Source organism: Chiloscyllium punctatum, chromosome 38, assembly GCF_047496795.1.
Source record: "Chiloscyllium punctatum isolate Juve2018m chromosome 38, sChiPun1.3, whole genome shotgun sequence".
Lineage (NCBI taxonomy): Eukaryota > Metazoa > Chordata > Chondrichthyes > Orectolobiformes > Hemiscylliidae > Chiloscyllium > Chiloscyllium punctatum.
Window position 1 is genome coordinate 29,802,210 of NC_092776.1, and position 14,050 is coordinate 29,816,259.

Below are 14,050 nucleotides of genomic sequence, written 5' to 3' on the forward strand. Positions count from 1 at the left end.
TAAATTGTCGGTAGTATTCAGGAATGTGCAGGCTAGGTGGATTAGCCACAGGAAATGCAGGGCTACGGAGGGGGTGGGGGGTGGGGGGGGGTAGAAGGTAATGGGTGGGATGCTGTTTGGTGTGGACCCCTTGGGCCAAATGGCCTGTTTCCACTCTGCAGGGATTATATGATTCTACTGTAATATTAACAACTGAACCTTTGCGTAGTTCTACAGATCAAGCTGAATCCTGCCATATTTGTGCAATGTAAATTGTGTGCTGTGTCCTGTTTGCTGCTATTATTTAAATTAATTGTCATTTCAGGAATTAGGTTTTAAGATTTTGCAATCTGGCAAAAGCAAGCCACATGATGCACAGTACTACTTGGATAAATATAGGGTATAATTGGGAAAATCATGCTTTATTTTTCAGCACCTTACATCTATCATTTTGGTGTTTCTGCAACTTCTACCTTTTCAATCTTAGAACAATATTGGTCTGATGTTAATCATTGCTTAAGCAATAAGAATTATGTAACTGTTGGTGGGAATAGTATCGTAAGTTAGATTCCAGCAAAATTTTAACACGTACAAAACCTCGGTTAATATTTTTTGTTGAAAATTTCCATTAAAATAAAAAAACTAATGTGAATAAATTAAAATAAAATTAATCAAAAGAAATACACAAATTATGCTAATTGGTAGCATGGTTTTTCAAAAAAGAGTATGTTATTAAATGACCCACCATTACAGGACTGACAATCCTTAAGTTCTTTTTAATTATTAGCATTTGAATGAATTGCACACACCTTAAACTATTTGAGCTCATAATTCTATAAGGGATGGGAAAAATAGAGGCAAATACACTTTGCGGTTTAATAATGAACCTCACTTTATGTGAGTAAAGAACTCAGTTAAACAAAAATTGTACACATCAATTATTTACTAGGTGATACAAAAATAATTGGAAAATTAGGGACAAGTGGCGCACACTTCCTTACACAATACATTAGTGAAAGTGCACTTAACATGACGTAATTTGCATGATATCCTATGTACCAAAATAGGATCCTCACTCTAAAAATCTATAAAATGCAAGTACTTGAAGAATAGATTACAAAAGAACAACGAATGATAATGGCCTGTTAATGACTGCTGACCATGAAATCTACGATTTCAAAATCAATGAGTAGCAACTAATGAAAAACCTACGTCTTTCCCATTCATTCAAATTCTGTCAATTCATAGAGGTGAAACAAAGAATGTTTAATTTAACCAAAATGGTCATCTAATAATGCAAAGTCATATATGTGGAGGATAGCACACGGTCAGTGGTATGTTTTTTATACGAGAAGATAATATAGGTTAAGAGTGAAGAAAATGTGCCTCATGAGGAGTAAGAACCACATCAAACCCTTCACCGTAGTAAGTATATTTTGTTAACTAGAGGCTCAATAATTGCATTATGATAAAGAAAATAGTCAAGTGAGCAAAGTGGTGAGTCTAATTCTCTTTATTTGAAAGCCAAAATACCTATATTTAAGCATTGTATAATAAAAATCACAGGTTGAATTTTCCATCAGCCATAATTAATACTGCTACTAGGTTTCATGCTTGGAAGAATCAAAAAAATGTGAAATGAGTAGTTCTCTTTGTATGTACTTCTGTTGAGCTGGTATGTGTTTGTCCTTTTGAGTCTGAACTTATTAAGCAAATATGCAGCATACTAATGAACATCTTTTAAATCTCACATTTCTGAATAAATAGTGGTGCCAAGGATCCTTTCCTGTTAATGGTCATATCAAAAAGTCAGGAACTTACTGAACTTTGGTCTGTTGAAACCGAACATCAGTTTGTCTCATTTGGTAACTCTTCCATCGACGAGTTGAGGGTTTGTGGTTTAAGCTGTACACCAGGATTTGAGAACAAAATGCGGTCGACTCTATAGGTGCAGGGCCAAGGGGTGCAGTCTTTTGGATACAAATTTAAGATGACATCCATCTGCCAGTTGAGGTATAAGTTCCTGTGCCACCTCCTGACAAAAGAAACTGATTTTTTTTCAGCATTCTTGATATATTCCTCTCAGAACTAACCCTGGCAAATCATTCATTGCATGCCCTGTTTGTGGGATCATGTTGACTCCAATTTGCCTCAATGATATGGGAGATGCTAAGAACCTAGCAACTGAAGATGTAATGCTGCACACTGTAAAAGTATACTTGTTCTACAGCAGGCCTAGCTCATTTTTGGATGCCTTTATTACAACTGAACAAATTGTTTGAAATCACAATTTAAAAGACCAGAAGAACAATCCTTTTGAAGACTTTGCAAATATATGATTTACAATTGTGGTTTTCTAAAACAAAATCTAATTCTCATGGATCAATAAGAAGAAAAAGTAATATAAGAAGTTGTGTAAAAACAGCATTTAGGTCTTTGTTATCAATATCACAGCAACAATGAGTTTTCTAGCCACTGAACAACGTAGACATTGGCAAGTTAGTTAAGAAATTATGTTGAGATTGTAAAAATTAGATTCTCAATGTCAAGTTGAAAAATCTGACTTTCCAACAAAGTTTTGAATGGTGTGATGAGAATCATGTTGATGAGTAGCCCGAAACCTATTTTCACACATTTAGCTCTCAGTAGTATTTCACACATGCAATTTCCTAGTCTTCCTTGCAACGGAGAGAAACAAACCAGTGACAGTTCGGGGCATGCATGTCAGAGTGCGTAGCCAGCCATTCCAGCTCACCACTTCCTTCTCTTGGATAACTATCCCCAACACTCAGAGTATGATCAGTGAGCAGTGACTCTCTGCAGCCCCTGTCCACGGAGGTTAGTATGGGAGATGCATCATCCTCAACACGTCAGCATGACACATTGCCGACACACTTACAATACAGTTCTCCACTTTAATGTGGGACATTAGAGTGCATCAATACCTTTCATTGTTTTTCTATCAGGCCAGACAGGAACAGGCATGTAATTCATGCATTGGTTGTGCCATCTTATTCAGAGCATACATACTCTCAGTACTTCTGTCTTGCCTTGCCTTGCTGTTTAGCACAGACGCAAAGCCAAACAACTTCTCAAGATGGATAGTAGTGATCAGTTAAAGGGTTGGAAACATTGCTGCATGGCTACATCCAATGTCAATACCACACCTGAATATGTGCCAGCAGCTTACATGGCAAATGTTGCATATGCTTCAGCCCAATGAGTTTGATTCATATGACACACTGAGATGACTCTGCAATCCCATTTTCTATGTATATGGCCCAAGTATGCTTACCATAAACAGCTGCATGCCAAATCCTTCAAGCTTTACTGCTGGTATTCTCAAAGCCGTTAAACAAATTTACCACTAGTCACATAGCTCCATACTGTGTTAGGGGGCACATTTATGCTGCAACTTACAGTTTCCATCCTGAGCATACTCAATTTTTAAAAAATCTTCAAGGTGTCTATCTTCACTCAATGGTTATTATTGTGATAGTGACAACAATGGACCTTCGCATTTTAACTTTCATGATTTGAACGTTTTACTGGATACCTTACTTGGATTAGGATGTTGAAATGCTGACCTAAAATGGGTTATGAATCATCTGGCCACAGGTTGAGGCAAATCCAGTAAACCAAGGTGGAAGAAATGAAACTTTCTGCAATGAAATGACCATTTTATCTAAAGAAATTGAAACCAGACAACTGAATCAATATCAATTTGCATGTGTTGTTTCACATATTGTATAGTAATTATATAGTAATTTCACATATTGAGAAATAAAAGGTTTACCTAGAGTTAATCAGCTTGGAGAAATAGTGAAACCAGACTTGGCAACATACAAATAAACCATACTTCACTACCTGCCTTGACAGAGAGCAGGAAATATGAATTTCTAACAATAAGACTTGGAAGTCTCTCTCCCTCTCCTTATTCCTGAAAATAAAATTACAATCATTCACTGGGAATTCAAAGATATCTACAAACTTTGTTACTACTGAGGATGTCAGCCAACAGTTAAGCAACTGTCATTTCAGGGTAAAAATGAATAACTCAAGGACTCCAGGATTGTTAAACTCTGTAATCTTTACTCTCATTGTCTAAACGAGACTCATTGTGCTTTTTAAAACTATTACTTGTGTTTGTGTGTGTATTTGATATTGTATTTTATAATTTTTCTTGAGGTAGTAAGTAATAAAATTTGTCTTCCTTGAATTTAAAAAGATCTTGTAATTTAGGTTAAACATTTTGACTGAGAATACCTATCAATTGAAGTGTGAAAGCTGCGTACTAAAACACAAATAAAAACAAAATTTGTTGCTAACTCGTTAAATGGAAGTTAAATGTCTGGGAGCTGAATCATTCTTTCTCAACTGGTCATAAATGTAATACCTTACTTCTGATTCAATCCAGGATTATATTACAGTGTAACACTAAGATGGTGATCGCCTAATGAAAATTGTGGAGTGTGGAGTTGGAGAGGGGGCACATGGTTGCTAGAAATGATGTGTACTTTAAAAAAATCACACTACACCAGGCTATAGTCCAACATGTTTATTTGGAAGCCTTAGCATGGACTATAACCTGGTGTTGTGTGATCTTTAACTTTGTCCACCCCAGTCCAACACTGGCACCACCGCATCATAATTTTGGAAAATGCAGCATGATAATGATTTGGCTCAGCCACATTATGTTCCTATTATGGCTTAAATGGAAAAGAACATTTCTGGTAATGCTAATCTATAGATTAATCATATATGTTATGAGTAGACAGCATACAGGTTTATATGACTGACTGTTTCCAGGAGACAGCAGAAAAGAAGCTAAACAAAGAAGTGCCACTGAGTTCTAAAGATACTTTCATTCCAATAGTGTGGCTTGCCTGCAGGGTCTGTGCAGCTGACTTCACAGATTGTCAGATAATTCTGTACTGATCCAGAGCAAGTTTTCTGGTTATGATTGGGTAGTTTTCCAGGACTTGGACATCTAAATTAACAGAATAGTGGTGCAGTGGTAAATGATAAAAAGATTGGAAAATGTTGATGTACAAAGGGATATGGGTGTCTTTATATGAAGGTCATTGAAATCAAGCATGTGGGCTGATAGGAAGACAACAGAAACTAATTCAATTCAATTCAATGGTATGTTGGAACTAAATTGCAGGAGGGCTTGAAAACAGGAGCAAGGAAATACTGCAGTTGTACAGAGGACTTGGTGAGACCACAACAAGAGTATTGTTTGCAAATTTGGTCTCCTTACCTAGGAAATAGTAGACTCCCCATTGACAGAGTGCAGTGAAGATTCACAAGACTGATTCCTGAATTTGCTGGGCCTGTATTCACTTGAGTTTATTATAAATCTCATTGAAACACAAACTCTCGACAGGACTAGGCAGACTGGATGCAGGGATATTTCCCTTGGTCAGGGTTGGTCCAGAACAAGGGATCACAGATTCAGGATATATGGTAGGCCTTTTTGGAATGTGATGAGGAAACATTTCTTCACTCAGAGGGTGGTGAACCTGTGAAATTTCATACAATAATAGGCTAAGAAGGCCAAATCACTTAATGTATTTAAGAAAGACACACGTGGATTCCTAGAGGCTGGAGGTGTCAAATGTTATAGAAAGGAATTATTGCATTGTGGTAGAGAATTAGACTTCATTACATTGAATGGCATAGTGGGTGAGATGGGTTGAATGGCCTACTTCTAATCTTATTTTGTACATTTCTCTAGAGCTAGTGATGTAGTGCAAATGCAGTCTGAACTCAGTGTCAGAATTTCATCTAATATTGAAGTAAGTGGAGGGAAATTCCCTGAAAGATGGAGTTTTACTCTGCTTTAGTTTGGAAATAGTTCAGGTCTCCACTTTAGACTTACAATAAACAAGTTTCTTGTTTGTACAACATGATTGTAATGTGGATATATCATAAACAAAGCCAAGACTTACTTATGATGGAGCACTTTGAACGGTAATTAATAGATTGCTCTTTGTGTTAACATGTCAGAGGTTTGACGATATAGATTTATGAAGAGTCGGAGATCTGAAATGTTAATTCCACCTTCCTTCTTCATAGACATTGCCAGATCTGTTGAATATTTCCAGAATATTTCTGTTTTAGTTAGTTAGCTCTGACTCAGCTTTCTGATATTACATGCTACACCTCATGTGATGCCAATGGTGCTGTCTTCAAAGAGCTGGCCTTGAGTAATAATACAAGACTGACTTTTATTGAATTTGTTGTCAGTGTAGACAAGTCTTTGCTGATACGTTGGAATTGTGACAAACATATAAAGGAGATACCAGCAGCCATTGATGGGCCTGCTTGCTGTTCATTTTGCACCTGACATGTTGTTGCTGGGTAATGCCCCTCCTTTGCAGAACAACAAACACTGGGAAGAGATGCCTCAACTCGTTTGGTTTGTTATATAAAAGAAAACAGACCATTTTCAGGCAACAGAAGTATGCAAAGAAATAATAGTTGTAAGAGCAGTTAAAAGGTAATTTTTGAAAATACGTATTGTTTACAGTATACTCTCTGGTACCAAATGCTTCATGATGTTGGCAAGATTTAAGTTTCAGGGAAAAGACAAATGGGTCTTCAATCATTTTATAAAAGCAGACAATTCCTTTTATGCATTAATTCTCTGATTTATAACTCTATTGTATATTATTTGCAATCTTGACCTTTCCACGCTCTGCCTGAATAGATACTATAATGCAACCAAGAAATGTATCTTTAACTAACCACCCGTATAATAAGAGCCAGGTCCATCACTTCAATCATTCACACAACACTCTTTAAGCTGTCTGAATGAATTGTGTTCCTGGGCATTGCAAAGCAAATGAGTTACTTTAAATGCATTCAAAAACATTCACTATCTTTAAACATTTTGTAGAGAGTTTTTTTTCCTTGTTGTTTTAACCTTGCATGCTTTTTTAATGATATTGTTCACTTTTTATTTTCCTGTTTGTTGGGCCATAGTTGTATTAATCCTTGTTCTGATCTACTATTTCTTATTTGGCAATAAAGACCTCGTCCTTTGCACTCGTTAATAGTGCCTCTCATTGATGATAATTTAATACTTCATAAATATACCAGCAACTGTTAATGCAAGTGAAGGAAGGAATGCCTTCCTGCACATTTCCCATGACCCAAACAGACCATTTTCAGTAAAATATAGCTGCTGGTAACATTTCTGTGTTGTCATTCTTCTGTTGAGGAGAATCCCACATCACCAATTGTGTTGGCTGACTATGTGTAAGTTGGCAATTAGTAACACAATCAGCTCCAAAGTTTACACAATAGTCAATATTAATGCTGAATTGGCATCAAAACTGTGTGGGAGCATATTCTTATGGACTAACTATGTGGGGCACAGAGCTAGTAGAGGTAGCAGTAAACAAAGCTTAAGCTAATGGATGCACATGTCTTTGGCATGTTTGTCGTTGGAAGTATTGAGGATGTCACTATGTCACTGGAAAGTAGAATGGGCAGAACATAGGAATGCGAATAGACTGTTTAGCTCCTCAAACCTGTTCTGTAATAGCTAAGAGATGGAAGGAGGCTTCTGAGATGATTGTTTGCAAGAATAATAGAAAGTCAATATTGGGAATTTGAAGTGGCTGCATAACCGAAGTTTCATAATTGAAGCTGACCCAGATGGGGGTGTTTTATACAAGATAAGCGATTGGTTTGTTAAAGCAAAGAAGTAGCAACTGACTTTATTACAACATTTAAAAGATACTTGGACGTGCACAGATAGGAAGGGTTTAATGGGATACAGGCCAATTTAGGAAACCTGGTTGACTTGGACAAAGGCCGAAAGGCCTGTTTCTGTGCTGTATGACTTTATGCCTTACGTTGTGAAGGGCAGTTTACAACAGCTGAGTTCTACAGTGCTTGGTGGGAGTTGAGGCAACCAATACATTGAGAAAAGACTCAGCTATAGCCAACCACTGTAGAACAAATTGTTGCACTTGTTTAATGACTGAAGCTTCTTTCAGTTTACTGAATTCTGTCTGCAGGATACAATTAATTTAGTTAGTTAGTCTACTTCAGGAAAACATAGGTTAGTATGTTTGTGGATGACACCAAGATTGGTGGTATAGTGGACAGTGAAGAAAGTTATCTGGGAATTTATCGAGATCTTGATCAACTGGGGCAATGGGTTGCAGAATAGCAGATGGAGTTTAATTTAGATAAATGCAAGATGTTGCATTTTGGTAAGGCAAGTCATGGCAGGATTTACACAGTCAATGGTAAGGCCCCGGTGAATCATAGAGTCATAGAGTCATAGAGATGTACAGCATGGAAACATATCCTTTGGTCAATGGTGACATCTAGGGGTTTCGGTTCATAGCTTCTTGAAAATGGAGTCACAGGTAGACAGGATGGTGAAGAAGGCTTCCAGCAAGCATGTTTTCATCAGTCAGAGCATTAAGTATAAGAGTTGGGATGCCATGTTGCAGCTGTACAAGATATTGGTGAGGCGAAGTTTGGAGTACGCATGGAATTCTGGTCACCCTACTGTCGAAAGGATATTATTAAACTAGAAAGAGTGCAGAAAACATTTATTAGGATGCCACCTGACCTGGAAAGTTTGAACTATAAGGAGCGGTTGGATAAGTTGGGACTTTTTTCCTTGAAGCATCGGAGACTGAGGGATGACATTCGAGAAGTATGCAAAATCATGAGAGGCATAGATGAGGTAGATAGCGGACATCTTTTCCCCATGGTGGGGGTATCGAAAATTAAATGGCATGGGCTTAAAGTGAGAGGGGAAAGATACAAAAGGATCCGGGGTAATTTTTTCACAGAGAGGGTGGTGAGAGTCAGGAATGGGCTGCTAGAAGTAGTGTTTGAGGAGAGGGATCCACCAGGGATTTCATCATTTAAGAAACATTTAGACAGTTACATGAATGGGATAGGTATGCAGGCAAATGGAAATTGTGAAAACTGGACGGTGTGAGCAAGTTGGGCCAAAATGCCCGTTTCCATGCTGTAGACCTTTATGACTTGACTTTCTCAAAGTGCAAACCGTTTTTGACTACCACTTTCTGTTGCTCACATAGCTTTTCATTATCCAAGGCTAAAGATTTCTATTCAATGTGCAGACAATTTGGAAAGAACAGTTTAGAATCATGTATGCCACTCAACTGTCTCATTCATTTCAAAACTATCACTGCAAATCTTCAGGATACATAGCAGACCATCTGTAAAATGTTTAGAGTAAAGCTCTTCCTCAGAAATTTGTTCATTGTGAGGACATCCACATTGATACAATTATTTGAAGGCAGTAGTCACAAAGTAGATTGGCAGTGGAAGATAATAGCATGCTGATGGTCTCCCTGGTGGATCCCTATTCTTAACCATTACTAACATATACAATGTGCCAACCAGAATGAGCATGTTCATAAGTCAAGTGCTTAATAACTTATAAGTGTCAAATGCTTGAATAGGTCTTATATTGTGATGGCCTCAGAAACAAAGCAATGGAATTGTTTTGTGATTTATACTCTTCAGTAACATAAGATGCGCATATAACAATTGAGATGTTATGAGCTGTGCAGGACTGAATAGGGATCTGAGTGTTGAAAAATGGGGAGAGATGGAGGATGAGATGGATGCCATCAAAGCCTGTTCCAACCAGTGATGGAATTTTAAAAGCAGCTGGTGGCACTCCTGAGACTGAAGCTTCACCAGTCCCCCATTTAGTTGGCAGCATTTAAAGGCAGGATCTCATACCTTAAAGAGATCAGAGGCCTAATAGCAACCCATTAACTGCTCAATTAGCTGGGACTCCCCCACATGGCCAAGGCAAGACTACATTCCTGCTGCCTTTCAATCCCCAAAGGTTTTCTTGTCTTCTATTGGACCTTGGCTGCCCCACCAAAGGCCTAGCTATCAACTGCATTGATGGATATAATCTTATTTTCAGGATTATATGGCTGGTACAGTTCAATTTCTTGGGGCTATCCCTAAACTGTGGTTCTTCAGCTTTATGTTATATCATATCTTCTGAGTTCTGAGCCAGATTTGCTGTACTCACAAGTTCATACCCTAACAGCCTGGGCTTAAACTTAGTTTGTGGTTTATCTCAAGATCCAATACACTTGTCTTGTTTGTCCGTCTCACTGTGAAGAAGGATAGTGAGTTTTTAGTCAGATATAAATTGGTCAGCTCCAATTCTCTATGCGTTGTGATTTCCTCATTGCACAGCTGTATTTACAGCCTGTTTCAAAGTGCTGGTAATTAATCAGCTTGTTAGCTGCTTGACTAATGTGAAACTGTCATTACAAGTAAGCTACAATTGACTGATTTGCAAGAAGATATAGTCGAAGTTATGAGTACTCTCCTCTCTGAGTCTAAAAGTAACATATTCCGAACATGAACAAATAAACTACACTGACACTTTTGTGAAAAATCAAGGAAATGCTATATTGTGGCAGGAGCTATGGATGATATTCTAAACTGAAGCCTTATTTTTCTATTCCTATAGTTCAGGCAAAAATGAAAGATTTCATAGGCGCCGTTGTATCCTGTCATCATTCATGCTTGAATTAACATTAAACCCAGGTGTTTGTGGGATCTTGCTGTGCCAATGGTTGTGATGTTGGCCAATTTAATAGCATTATTTGAAGTAATTTACTGTATTGGAAGCTGTTTCGGAGAGCTGCATGAGGTGCGATGTAAATGCCAGTATTTTTTCTTTTCAGGAAAATCAATAAAAATGCTGGCACACGTCTATGCAAAATATAAGACACAAATTAAACCAACATTTGGATGCACATGAACAGACTGCGAATGTGCCCAAGGTATTTTAATGCAATAAAAAATTGTAGTTTAAAATACTAGAAACATTACAGAAATTTAAACTAAATTGGGAATCAATATAAAATAATATAAATGCATAATGAATTAATAAATCTTGCAGTATCAGATTTTACTTGCTGAATTCAAAGAAAATCATTTTTACTTTGCAAATAAGAAGCTAACAGCTTGCAAGATATTTCAAACCAGTCATAAAATTAATAAAGGAAGCTGTGTATATTACAAATGAATATTTGCCAAGAGGCTTATTACTAGGAATTAAGATCAGATGAGACCCATTGATAGGCTTCTTAGAAACAAATTAATAAAGATTCATGATAAAAAGTGTTGATAAAGGATACTGATATCCTAGAATAGATCACAAAGAAGGAACTCAGAGGGGAGAAGATTCAGCTAACTAGGTATTTGGAAGGAAAAGGCAATAGTGAATGAAAATAAAAAATATCATTCTAAAACTGGGGAGACTGATTAGAACAGTGGGGCGCTGACCAGCCAATTGCTTGGCTTCCTAATCACTTAGAAGTACACAGGTCCTGCTGCACTTATTGCCAGGATCTCACTTGACTTTAATCTTTCCCCCTCTTTCTCAGATTGAGTGGTTAGCTGACTAGTGAGCAGGCAGCCTGCATTTGTGGAAGACAGAGTAGAGAAGGAGCAATTGGAGGGGTCGATGTTGCCATGGATGTAGATGGTAGATGGAGTTGGGTTAGAATCATTCTGATCACAGGGGAGCTTGAAGGACACAGAAAGGTAATGGTGGGATACACAGCTTCAGATTGATGGGATCATTATTAGTTTTTTTGGAAGAGGTTATTTATGGTTGTTTGTTTGGAAGCAATCTTGCTCCTCTGACCCGCGAAGGTGCTGGAAAAATTCTTGCCTGCTAGATCCAATATTTCTTGCTAATTGTTGTGTTCTCTGAGTCTTAGCACACAGACCCATCAATGTAACTAAAATATTAACTTCCTGCTCCCTAGACTCACAAACCCCTCTAATGCAGGTTACACAAGTTGCTTGCAACCTGGTTCAATTAAAATGCAAGTGTTCTATTACTTTTTGTTGTGGTCAGGTTCAGATTTTTCAGAATTTAACCTACATCTCTCACACGGCTTTCTTCTGACTATTCAAATTATTAAATAATTCCCCAGAATTTGACTAAAGAGGTGGACTATCCAATAGACCAATGAAAGGCAGACATAGAACAGGTGTTACAGAAAACTTGTAACATAAAGATGTAAAAAGCTGTATTTAGTCTGATCTCTCCAATTAAGTTTTAAAACCTCTGTTCCAGAAATGATGGTGCACGTGAATTTCTTTTAAGATTGTAGTAACAAGGCCACAATAGTAATGATCAGCTAAAATATTGTATTCAAATTGTAGCTTATCATATAAACCAATTAATTTCCATAATAAACTAAGAATGAGAATTAAAGGCTGATGTTTTGTGCTTCTGTAATGTTGGAGACATGATGCAATGATGGTGAAAACCACTAAAAACCATTATCAGACTGGCAGAGAGTCATGGAAACTTCTAGAAGGGTGGGGAGAGATCCGCAGGCCCTGACCATTCAGAGATCTAAGATAGTGATTTTCCAGGACTTTCTGTGGCCGTGATTCATAACAGGAAATCATTTGATGAGGTTAAGAGAAGGTTAAAGGACCTCAGTATTCAATATTCGATGAGATACCCAACGGTACTTCGTATTACTTACGAGGAGACTGTGCAGTCATTTCATTCCTTGGAGCAAACCAAAAACTAGTTGGACACTTTAAAATAATGTGGATGTATTTATGGACATGGACAATAGTGTCTGCTTTTTTTTGTCTTGCTTTTATTACTTGTACTTTCACTCTTTTCCCAAAGAAGCTGTTGTCGGTGAGTTTTTTTTCACTCCAAGTTGGAATGGTATTGCTACATTTCTGACTGAGTGTTATAGATTTGATATGGATCAGAGGGTGCTTCAGGCTAACAGCACTCTTTCAGTGAGTACTCTCTTTCATTTGTTGCGGGGTGGTTCCTCAGGTGACGTTGAGCGAGACATTGAGCGATTACAGGAGGTCTGTGAGAGAGATCACTCCGAAAACTGGGAGGACATTCGTGACAGTGCAAGGAAGGTTTCAATATGTAATAGTACCCATGCTATGCAGTTAAAGATTCTTCATCTGATGAACTGGGTGTCTGAGAACCCACCGGGCTTGCTGGGATGGCAGAAATTAATTCTGGAGCACATTCCTTTGAACATTTTTACAAACATGGTGCACTACACAACAGACCATTTTTATAACTCAGCCCTACTTGAGTTATTTGGATATAGATTTGTTAGTTATCTTAACTAGGGTTTTTGTTTAACCAGGATGGCTCGATTTGTTGAGCCCTGTGCCCTGGAGGGGGTTTCCTGAGTTAATACGGGTATATATACAATACTCCCGTTTCTTTGTTTGGGAGCTTCGTGTTGAGCATAGCTGTTCTGTATTCTGTGTTTTTTTTTGCTTTTCTTTCTTTTTATGATCTATTAGTTATTTACTTATTTATTGGTATTGTTTCGCACAGTGTTAGGGTTTGTTTTGTATTATAGGGTAGGTTAGTAGTTAATAGACAGTAGTTGCATTGTAATTTGTATTTTTTTCTTTTTATTATACTTGTATTTGTTATTGATTGTATTTTTCAATAATTTTATATGTTTGCAAAGTTAAAAAAAATTGCCAATAAATATATTTTCAAAAAGAAATTCTTCATAAGGCTTATGTAGCCCTAGATGATCTTGCAAATTTAAGCAGGGTGTGTCTTCAATGTGCTCCAAATGTAAAATAAATACGGGTCCCCTCACTCATTGTCTGTGGTCCTGCCACAGGCTCCGTGTGCACTGGAGCACTGTAGCCGGAGTAATAGAGAGGGTCTTGAGGACCGAAGGCAAGATGGACCCATTTTCTCTTCTCCTGGGTTTGCCAAATTTACCTCCCTTAGATGTACATGGTAGAAAGCTTTTTAGCATCCTCACTTTTTTGCTAGGAAGAACATTCTGATGTGTTGGATGTCTGAGAACGCACCTCCCCACCACCACCACCCCGGGTCTGTCAAGGTGGCATAAGTTAATTATGGAACATATTCCTTTGGACTTTCTTACAAATGTGGTGCACCAGAAAATGGACAACTTTTATAAGACATGGCAGCCCTTTTTGAATTATTTGGAAACAGATCTGTCTGCCATTTTAATTAGGGCTTTTGTCTAGC